Source organism: Erythranthe guttata, chromosome 13, assembly GCF_056151865.1.
Source record: "Erythranthe guttata isolate IM_541 chromosome 13, IM_541, whole genome shotgun sequence".
Taxonomy (NCBI): Eukaryota; Viridiplantae; Streptophyta; class Magnoliopsida; order Lamiales; family Phrymaceae; genus Erythranthe; species Erythranthe guttata.
The window spans coordinates 9,805,816-9,815,495 of NC_142545.1; positions in this window are offsets into that span (position 1 = coordinate 9,805,816).

The following is a 9,680-nucleotide window of genomic DNA, read 5'->3' on the forward strand; positions in this document are numbered from 1 at the left end:
ATGGAAGCCATTGATGTTCTCCTTGAATGTGTCAAAAAATTTGGTTAAAGTTACATATGCTTCAAATTACATTGTTCTGCTGACTGCATACATTACTCTACATTACTATACATTACTAGTTACATATAGTAACATGTAGTTACATATGCATATATTTGTGTATTTTTTATTTGTATTTGTTCGTTATGAGGTGATTTATAATATAAATATTGAAATTGTAAATTTTTGTTGTTGGGGTTTATGAATTTCTTTTGTATAAACCAATATTTGTGTGTGTACACAATTGATCGACTAAAAATTTAGGGTAAAGCGAAAGAACATAACTACGAATGACTATAGTTTACTACAATTATATGTAGTTATTTTCAGTACAGTAAAAATATCGATTTAATTAAAATAAAAAAATTCAAAAAACAATTAAAACAAATACAAAAATAATAATAAAAAATTAATAAGTAAATATATACATAAAAAAATAATAAATTAAACAAACAGGTATTTAAAAAATAAATAAATCAGTGAAAAATGCTAAATGCAGGCTAGAAAGGCTGAATGCAGTTTAGCTGAAAATGCATAGAAGGGCATTATAGTACTTTCGCCTCTCTCGGGGTATGCCAAATGATAATTTTTACTTGGGTTTATCCCTAGTTTACTGAAATGCTATTCATAGAACATATTTTACCACCTTGCAGTGCAACTTTATATCATTTGTAATTTTCAAAGTAAAAAACCACAATCATCTCAAACCCTTTTTCAACTATATTTCGTGCATGATCATTTCGTATTCCCTAACACGAAATGGATTAAGGCATTTCGTGCAAAGAAGCACGAAATAGTGCTTTTCACGATACACGAAACCATAAATTTATGTTTTTTTATGCATCTCGTGTTATATTGCACGAAATGAAATACTGCATTTCGTGTAATATAACACCAAATGCCTTTTTTATCATAAATTTGTTTTATTTCGTATAAATTTACACGAAATACAAACTTGCATTTCGTGTAAATTTACACGAAATAAAACAAATTTATGAAAAAAAGGTTTTTCGTGTTATATTGCACGAAATGCAGTGTTTCATTTCGTGCAATACAACACGAAATGCATAAAAATTGTCAAAATTCGATAAAAAAATACGTCTTTTACTCAAAATCGAAGTAGGTTTCTTTCGTATTGATAATTATTGTGTTCTAATTGATATTATCAGAAAAATTTGACGATTTGAAAAGTTTAAAAATTCGGAGGTTGAGAGAATTTGGAAAAAGATTAAATGAATTCTTGACAAATGAATTATTTAACACTGTAACTGGAAAAAATTGCACTATGAATAGTAAATCCCCTAGTTTATTAGGCACATAAGGTTTATATAAAATAGGGGTTTTTGTGCACAAGTCCCTACCCAACCATCTTTAGTATTCTAGCTTTAGGAGCTATATCTCTTTCACTAATAAGGCCATCCATTTAATATTTATTATAAACAAAGGAAATATTCATGTATATGACAACATTACCCCCAACCCCTTACACTCATTTCTTAATTGTAACCCCAATTTAATCAACTTTGACCACATAAATCTAATTTTGACTTTTTTTTTCAAAACTTTTTTTTTCAAAAAATATTTTTTTGCCGCCGGTCACCAGCGTTGAACTTTCGACTTTTTTTTTTCTGGTCTGTTTCTTCCGCCGCCGGATTCCGGCGTTGATTTTTTTAAGTGTTTTTTTTTTCTTTTTTTTTTACGCCCCGCCGCTAAACGTTGACCATAATTGTGCTGTCACTAACGGTAATTATACTGTCACTGACAGTAAATTAGCGTAATTATACTGTCACTGACAGTACATTAACATAATTGTACTGCCATTGACAACACATTTATGTACGTAATGTACTGCCGTTGACAGTACAATTAAAGTCAATGAAAATATTATTATTTTTTTAGTGTTATTTTTTTTGTTTCTGATTTGTTGACAAGTCAACGTATTTACATTATTGTTATTGACAGTAAAATAACTGTAAACACAATAATATTACTGTCAACCACATCAATATTATTACTTTTTTGGGGTTTTTTATTTTGTTTGAGTTATTCACGGAGTAACGTAATAATATTATTGTCTATTATTGTAATATTAATGTAAACACAATAATGTTACTGTGGTTGACGGTAATATTACTGTCACTCACAATAATATTAATTCTTTTAGCTTTTTATTGTGTTTACCTTTGTTGAACGGTCAACATATTAATATTACTCTATTACACAATGATAATTAATTTTGTTGTGTTAATGTAGAGTATGTGGCCCAAATGAATTCTTTATGAATGGCCCATTAAAAATTCCACCTTGCAACCCACTTATGAGCAGCCCACACATAATTTGGGCCCAAAATTAAAGTCAGTCCAATCTCACTAGGTTTTCCCTTTTCCTCTCTTTTTTCACCGTTTTTCTACTCTCGTTTTTCCAGCAGATTCGTTTTCTAACCTGCCCCTTTTCTCTCAACAAATCTATCGTATTATCCTCAACAAATCTTGGTGATTTGTTACCTGATTCTTCGTGAGTTTGGTGGAGGATTTGGGCGTATAAGTGCACCCTATTCCTTTTCTGTGTTGTGGACGAAAAAAACGAGAAAAATAGAGACGAGAAAGAGGAGAATACTTCGTGTATATTGAGAGGGAAAAATAGAGTTAAAAGAGAGAAACCTTTTTTTGAGGAGCAAAGCTCGATTCTTTCGATGAATTCAAGCTTACTTCTTTAGGGATAAACCGGTGAGATTAGGTTGTGAATTTGGGTTTCGTTTTCTTCGTTTTGTTCGTTGGAATACACTGTGTGTGTACGTGTGTGTGGCTGCCGTGAGTGTTTGGAGGCCCCACTTGGATTTTAGACGAGGACTCGGAGATTGAGGACTAAGCCGGAAAATCGAACCTCGCCAGAGCAGCCGTCGGAGGATTTCTTCCTAGCAAATCTGTGTGATTTGCTTATGGTTATTCTATTCTATCTCTACGAATTATTTTTGCCTTTAATGTTTTTCAAATTTATTAATTTGAAACTGTTGCATTCTTGTTATTATTAATTGTTGGTTTTGATTTGTATAAATAATTTATATGGCTACGTCAGTTGTTGTTGATTGTTGGTTTTATAAATTGTTGCCATTAATTTAGTTATTAATTGATTGTGTTGATTAATTATATTATATTATATTTTAATTGTTTCTAATAAAATATGAGTATTTTGATTTTGTGTGGTTTGTCTTCTCTTGGTGGATACCCAACAGTTAATATTACTATGCTAGAGATTAATATAGCAATATTACTGTGTGAAACTGTAGTGCAATTAATTTTACAGTGTTTAACAGTAGTATAGTTCATATTACTGTCAACCACAGCAGTATTGTTGTTTGGGGGTGGGGGGGCAAAAAGATGTTAAAGAAAAAAAATCGAAAAAGTAAAAGCCGGAAACCGGTGGCGGAAAATCAGGAAGAAAAAAATATCAACGTTGGAGACCGACGGTTACATACAAAATTGTTCATAAAAATATGTTTTCGGTCAAAATTGAATAATTTGTGAAATTCGGGGTCAAATAGATGTTAGATTAAATTAAAGGATGAAATTGGAGCATATTAAAGTATGAGGGGCTATTTTAGTCTTTTACAAACCTCTGGACCATGTGTGGACTTTTTTGTAAAAGACTTTATTGTCTGGACCTATTTATGAATAAGTACCCATTGATGGGCTTATCCGTTGTAATGGGTAAACCAAACTTAATTAGATATGGAATGAAACCTAATATTCTTTTTTGAACTAAATCCCTTATTCTCTGATAAATTTGAAAGACATGCCATTTTTTTATTTTATCCCAAGACTGCCCTTATGTTAACAGTTATTCGGAATAGAAACATATCACGTTCCTTCTCTTCCTCTATCTCCTCCGGGTTCTTCTCCCCAATCTACATTTCTCCTCGCACCCTGTATATTCTTATTCTTCCCGTTTTTTCTCCTCCACCTAATTTTTTTCTCTTCTCGTTTCTTTTTTCTGATTCTTCTCCACCACTACCCAACATTAAATCGTGCCGCGTAACCCAGGCCTGGTCCGTAAATTTTTCATTCTCGCAATTTCTAATTTTATCAATTGTTAATGAATCCTAGTTTGATGCTGATTTGTGGGGGTGAATAAGTAAGTCTGCTACGACAATGTGATTGAACAAAAACTTGGATTTGTTGTGTTCGACACTCGCAAACTGTGCGTATTGTGAAATCAAAGGTATAACCATTCACAATAATTTTGATATTATTTTTGAGGAATTCGATGTGCATCTATTGTACTTGTATGGTTTATTGAGGAATTCGATGTGCATCTATTAAACTTGTATGGTTTATTGAGGGACTCAAAGTGCATCTTCTGGACTTTCCGAATTTTTCGTAAGATGTGAATTATGTTTACATATTGGTATTGTAAATAATTTATTATCGATCGTATTTGTGTTTGCAAATTGCATATTCATGAAGGTCTGAGTTATTTGATGTGAATGCTTTAAGCCTAAGTATAGTCGAGTGTATATATAATCACAAAATTTGTTGTTGGTGTTGGAATAACAGGACATAGTATATTATTGTCATCTTCATGCCTGCAAAATATTCATAGTCTATTATAGTCTGCGTATATGCCTTTCTATTGTTTGTTTAGATGATTATATGATTATGTGCTTGGATCAGGAGCAATTATTAGTAGATGTTATTTATAAGTTATTGTATACATGGACGTGAATCTGCATTGTTGTTGATGTAATTGCTTTTAGACTAATAATTGTACATGAACAAATTATAGTATTATATAGTCATCTTGATTCTTAATGTAAACAACAAATTTGTAGTATCATTTAGACATATTATCTCTGTACTAATTTTTTTATAAGATACTATAATGATTGTTCATTATGCATATTTTATTATATGGTTATTTGTTAGGATTATGAGTGATTATTTGTAGACGTTGCATACAAGTTTTTGTATACAAGTGGTTGTGTTTTAGATGATGATTGTACAGAAATACAACATTGGAGTGGATGACCACTTTCGTGTACAAAATTATGTTGAATCGATATACCCCTCCTGGAGACCCGATGTTGACCTTCCTTTAGCTGTCTCATGAGTACCAGCCTAAACGTGGTAGTCTAAAAACAAAGAGGATTGCTTCAACGGGGAGAGTGTGTCCAAGATGATGAAGTGTAGCCGATGTAATTTTTATTGGATTATCTATGAGTTTTTGTTTTTGTTTATGCATCTTCTAAGGTTTTTACCAGTTGTATGTACATGTTTGTGTTCATTTGATTGGTTTATTCAGCTAACTGTAGTCATTTTTTTTGGTATTACACGTTTGTATGACTATATTTTGTGTCTGGTATACATTCAAGTTTGTATGACTATATTCAAATTTTTGTTAGTATTACATATTTCACGTTTGTATAACTATATTCCAGACAACTTGTTTTAATGTTTCTTTTATGTATGATTATCTAGTACACCATAGTAATAGTGGATAATCATAGATAAAAGTTTTTTTTAATTTTTTTGTTATATTACACTAACAAATACTACCAAAATAGTGAGAATTAATATGAATTAATAAATTGTTTATTGAGTATAGAAATAATTACACTTCATTAAAAATTGAAAAATTAAAGAAACTAAAAAAATTAACAGAACAATCACTCATTGTCCCAGTCTTTAGACATTATTGTTGTCAAAATTACATTTGTTAGACAAATCATTTTTGTCACTTCTTGGTTAGTATATGAACCATTTTCTTTTCTATCGCTTGTATCCAATAACTCTGATCCCCTAGAAAAAATGCTTATTTTCTTGTGGTACGAGCTCATGCTCGATTATGTCAGCAGTTGTAACTTGTAATCTCTTTTGATTTTTTTTTTTGTTGTCTACAACTTTGCTAGGTCTTGTGCATTCATTTTCCTAAAAGGGAAAAATGTGTTGGTTCGACGGGGTTGATCAACGTGGTACGCTTGCATATCTATTACTGCAAAAAGAACAAGAATAAATAATTGTTAGTCATAGATAAAACATCATTAAGTAGGTATTTTGTCATGAGGTGTATGTGGATTTGTGAGAGAGAAAACATACAGTATTTTACTGTGAGTGTTTATGTTATAGAGTAAAGGACTATGATTGTCTATAGTATACTATTGAAGACTATAAGTGACTACATTCTCGTAATGGATTTTATCATGATTAAATGTATGCATCCGGTTACTTTTGCATGATGTAAGTATCGGATAGATTTGTGCAAGACTAATCGTATTGTTTCATATTGTCTATGTCGTCGCAGTACTTGAACATCCAAAATTTCATGAACTCTTTTGTAGAATCCGAGAAGAACATGTTGGTCACTAAATGGATATCTATAAGCTTGACATCATATTTAACGTCTTCTGGAGTGTTGTATCCTCATTTGGTCTCGTTGTTTACGAGCAAGATTCGTCGCTTTTTCCAGTCGTCATGTTCAAACGTTGATCATTGTACAGTAAACATAAATGTCTACAGATGTCTGTGTACCTTAATATCTGGACGGTTCAATCATTTCTTTTCCCAGTAAGTTATATATATCGTAGGCATCTATAGTTAATCAAAGTCAGTTTTTTGGAACATATATACAACGTACGAACATAGATGTATAGTAAAAAATGATTGTAGTTCCATGTGTAACTTAAACTCTGCCCATATTTCTTTGAAATAGTAACAAAATTCATAGACACTTATAGTTACCCAGAATATTTAACAACACATAATCAAATCATAGACAGTCAAAATGATTTGAAAATTCCCGTATATGCGTTGTTTTGCTTAAATATTTACAAAATTCATAGACAGTCAGTCATTGCAACCCAGTATATCAATCAACAACTAATCAAATAAGAAACACATGGATATGATTCTTACCAGCGTCTAATGGTTTTCTATTGTGCCGTGTTTTCGACCGCATCTCTCCAGCGAATTTCGAATTTCGTAGAAACCCTAGTTCAGATTTGACAAACAAATGAAGAATAATAGAAACAAAATATCACTCCATATGTTCCTTAATGTAGATATTTGCACGAACGGATACTAGGGAAATTCAATTTTTTTTTTGTTATGCTTAGTGATTTTTTGCTGGAGAATTTTCACCGGGTCGAATTCTTCAAATCGAAAGGAAAAAATCTTTTGACGGTTTATGAGAAAATTGGAGAAGATAGTGTGCTGATAATAATTCTTATGGCAAGATTTGTGGGATTTGATTGATGTTTCTAAATTTATTTCATTAACGGTGTTAGTGGGAAGTAAGGACAGTATAGGAAGAAATTTATCAAAGGATGTGAAACAAATGTTTATTTGAGCTTGGATGTAACATCTAATAAGTTTTTTCACTAGGTATGCATATCTTAAGCCCCCTATTTATAAAGTGCCCAATAAAATTTAAGAATTTATTAAACCTCAAAATTTTAAAGTCAATCTTAGTCATTTACAACTATTTCATCATCTATATATCTATAATATATTTATCTTTCATGAATTATTTTTATTTAGCTTTTAATTTATTCATGAGTAGCTAAACTCTTATTTTCTAGGATTTTATTTTGAACCCTATGTGGATTTATGAACCCTTTTCAACGATTATATGCAAGTTTTAATTCCGCATTATTTCTTCTACTTATTTTATTAAGTGCATGAAACAGACCACTTTATGTGCTTATCTATTATTGTTAAATCCATGAATCGGATAGGTTTAATAATTAGAACTGCAGTAGAAGAGCATTTGTTGTATTAGCATAGGAATATAATTAATCTCTTAGGTAGCCATTATTGAGATTTGTGCTTCATGATGTGTTCTAGATGTAATTGCGTAGGAATACAGTAATTCAATCCAAAGTATTAGAATCATAATGCACGCGGAAGCGGGTTATGATTAATTTAGCATCTCAGGTTAGTAATCTGACTTAATAACTTGCTTAATTGAAGGAATTGGGGAATTAATAATCACATATGAGGAAGAATAAAATCATAGACTTGTTTAGTCGCATAAATCTCCGTTTTTATTTGCTTTCGTGCTCTTGCCTGTTTAATTAGCTTAAATTTAATTTATGTATAAATAATTACGATAACCAAGAAAAAACAACTTTTAACATAATTTATCGTTTACTAGTAGGTCCTTCGACATTAAAATTATAAAGTAAGTAACATACATATCATTTATTAACTTATTATGTTTTTATAATTTTTTACATAAATGACTTTGGTTAAATCATATCATCACTTATGCTATAAAATGCACAAAAAACGATGATAAATAAAATTTAAGAATTTTTTTTAACCTTAATATTTTAAAATCAATCTTAGTCATTCACAATTACTTCATCTTACTTCGAGACATATTTCTTATATATTGTTTATCAGTATTTATATTTTTATTTTGTTATTTCTAAATAATCCTAATTAACTTGATAACGTTCACTTGCATGTTTATGAGGTGACTGAAAAAATCTATTATGAGTTTTGTATGAAATACATTTTATTTAAGGATTTAAGAAAATAAACTTCGACTATCGAAATAAATATAATATATGAAAAGATTATCATACTTTTAATATAACATAATATAAATAATAATTAGTTCGAGTTTACGTTATTACATTTTCACATTTGTGGAATTTGCGTGATAAAAATTATATGAGAACTAATTTAAAATTTGGAACTACTTTTGGTATCTAATGCTTAACTTAAAATAAGATGATTTATTTATGCTTATAATATAACTATGGAAAGCACTTCAAATATAGTTTTATACAAATTAAATTACATCAAAAATTTCAATATGTAGAAAAAATTACAATAAGAAGAAAATAAATTCTCACCTTAGTATAAATATAGCACATGAAAAGATATTTGACATTATTTAAACTACATTAAGCTATGTTAATTTATTATTTTTATTGTTGTTATTACAAAATTGACCCCAACTACTTGATGGCATAACTTGTTATAAGAGGCATAATAGGAAGCATAAAAATATTAAGAAACAAAAAATATTAATACTTTTAAAGTTTGTAGATGTAGATGTAGACGTAGATGTAAATGTAGAGATAGAGAATAATGTAGTGAACTTTTTAAAATTGGTCGTGGACTGCTGAAAAATTAAATAAATATTTTAACACGGTAGTAAATGAACTTCTAATTGTTAATTGGGTGTAAATTGAGTTTATTAAAAGAGTAAAGAGTAATTCCACACATATGTATGTTCATGAGATGATACACCTAGTTATATACACTAAGGTAACCGTGGATAAGGTTAAATAGCCACCCATTAAGCAAGCTTATATATGGGTGTGTGTAAACCTAGCATTTGATGTCAAATAACCAGGTGTAACATCTAATTTTCCATATTTTTTATAGGGACCTATTGGAGAGAATTTTAGTCATTGGGCCCTTTAAAATAAGGGTTAATAGCATTTCGTCACCTGAACTTTGCCCGTTTTTGCACTTTGCCACCTTAACTAAAAAAAGTTGCAAACGCCCACCCAAACTCAGTTTTTTGACACACATAACCACCTAAGGGGAATATTCCGGCGAATATTCTCATTTTTCAACGCATGCGAGATGCACATGCGAAAGTACAAGGGTTTTTTCATCTTTTCACCT